The following is a 2,667-nucleotide window of genomic DNA, read 5'->3' as shown; positions in this document are numbered from 1 at the left end:
TTATGTAGAATAATAGTTTTTGAATATATGGGCTGACAGGCAGTTTATTAGTCGGCAACAACATGCGTTTTCTGCAGCAACCTCTCCAATTATAGGCTTTCTCGGGTCCATGCGTTTGCTTAAATACTCACTGCCATAATCGCTGTTCCTACTCCTATTGCCTGCAACGATATGTGCTTTCTTTAGCCAATTAATATATTTATTTTCGCTACTATTAATTTCAGCTGTATCAAGTTGAAATTTTGGCCAGTTGATTGATTTAAAGTGAAATGAGGTACACAGATGTCATAGTGACAAATGAAGGTGGTTGCTGCCCTATTGTGTCCAAATAACATCGTCTAAAAGGCATAAAGCCGGTTTGATAAGATGAAACCGTCTTTCCTCTCCCAGTTCTGCTACTTGCCAGTATCTCTATTACAAAAATAGCTTAGAGGGCCACAATATGTCGGGTAGGAAGTCTAAAGGATCGTTTGCGTTGGATAGCAGAAAGGCATCCTTCTAGAGGTATCTGAGGGCTTCCGTCCTCCTAATCTATCGGATTAATCAGTAAATCCTATGGTGATATTAATGACGTGAAAAACGGTATGTCTCCTTAAAACTTGGCCAATTCTCTTCCCATTTCTGCTATATGATGTAATTTAAAAAGAATTTGCCGCAAAACAGATTTACTAACTTTGAAGAAAAATCTGTTTGCAGCCCAGGAAATTGTTAATAAATTATGAAATTATAAAATTCAGATTAGTGACAGAATAAGGCTTAATAAGAGAGGGAGTACAACTTAAATGATTTTTTTGGTTCATTGGAACTACCCAGGGAAAATGGACCATTGCAACCTTGCTCCATAAAATAGTGAATTTGATAACTCTGCATCGACTAATCAGTGGCAAATCAGGAATCAAAGACGATTTTACACCGCCAAGGCTTTGGCGCTGTCCAAAGTAGTAATATGTCTAGGAAAATTCCCTAGGGATCGAGGAGACCCTACTAAATAACCAATACTCCTGCATATTTCGCAAAAAACCAACTTTATGTGACTACCTCTAAGCGAAGAAGTGAGATAATACAAACCTCGGCAATCAAGAGAACTAAGATATAGCTCGAGTCTCAAAACTGGTAAATATAGGAAAGGAACTGAAACAGGGAAGTTTTAGGATATCAGAAGAGAAGGCCCTTCAGAGTTGAAGACACTGTGAACATTGTGTCATAATTCATTTTGTAGTACATATTAGAAGTTGTAATGGTCCTTAAAAGCAGTCCGGTCGAGTTCACCATCTTCAACATAATTTGTTTTGTTTAGTCGTTTTTGCACTACTAGCATTTTGTTGGGGAGAGGGTTACAATTCTGGTCGAACTTGTAAAAACGTAGGGCTTTGCCACACACCATATTTCATTCCATCCTCCACAGGACTTTTCTTATCCACATAATCGTGGCTGTAAAAGAAAACCAACTGCGCCAATTTGGAAGTTTTGCTTCTTATTTATGCTCCGTTTTAGTATCATGCTACCTGGGTAAAAGGCAAATAACTGTAAAAAATATCAAAGATATATCAGTTTGCTTCTCTAGCAGATATAACATATGTTGTTTACATCTCCTACACTGGTTAATAAAGCACCTCTGTCTAGCAGCAAATACGTTCTAACCTCAGCTCGTTAACACCGCATCACACACCCTCACTCCCCTTCGCTGCTATTCTCTCAGTTTCACACTTAGTCACAGGACACGCACATTTTCCTGACTTTATCTCCTACCCTTGAAAGTGCACCAAATATGATCTCTTCTTGTCACCTAATACCCTTCCTTAACCTTTCACTTTTCTTGACTTGATGGCTGTTTTAAGCTTCCGCCTCAATAAATTTACGTATGCTATGCTCTGAGATGCATTTCTCGAGTTGGTGGATTTTTAATGTATGCTCTTTACGTATCACTTAAGCATGTTTGAAGTGATCTCGGGTGAGACATCCATCAAAGAAAGTAGTCTTTCTGCAAACTATGTCACTGTTGGTGCAAAACTCTATTGTGGGTGAATTGGTGGGTGGGTCAGTATGAAATAATGGAGCAGAGAGTCAATGATGTAAACCCGAAGGAGGCAAAGGCGAATGGTTTAAATGTATCGGCAGATTTATGGTTGAAGTCAAGTGTAAGTAATTAGAGCCGACCAGCTCGGCATCGCCATGGAGGAATAAGAATAAATGTAAACGCAGTGGGGAGGTGGTAAAAGTTGAGGGTAGGAGTAAGAGGTGACTAGTACTTGATATGCGGTAAAGTGGAGTAGCAAGGCGGAGTAGGGGTAATGCCTTGAATTTCTAATATGAACTAATATCGAGGGAAGTAATGGTACGTCCCGTATGCATTCATTTATCCTGCACCCATTCATCAACCATGTAATTTTCATTAGTCCGTTAACCAAAGAATCATTTTGTATTTCAAAAATTCCACAAATATTTTTTGCATGTGCTCATATACATCCACGCATTTGGCCACTGTTTAAACCGCTCTATTTGACATCGAGCCCTTTGTTAAACCACTGCACAGTAGGTGCTAATGGCATCCCTGTAGGGTGTCTCGTGGCTCCCTTAATAAATCTGGTTGCTTTAGCACGCTGACTGTTACATTCCATACACCTACTTCATGCCAGTTTGACCATTCAACGGAAGTCGTGTAGCCGA

This window comes from Echinococcus granulosus (genome assembly GCF_000524195.1).
Source record: "Echinococcus granulosus chromosome Unknown EG_S00383, whole genome shotgun sequence".
NCBI classification, from domain to species: Eukaryota; Metazoa; Platyhelminthes; class Cestoda; order Cyclophyllidea; family Taeniidae; genus Echinococcus; species Echinococcus granulosus.
Note: the sequence above shows the minus strand (reverse complement) of the source record.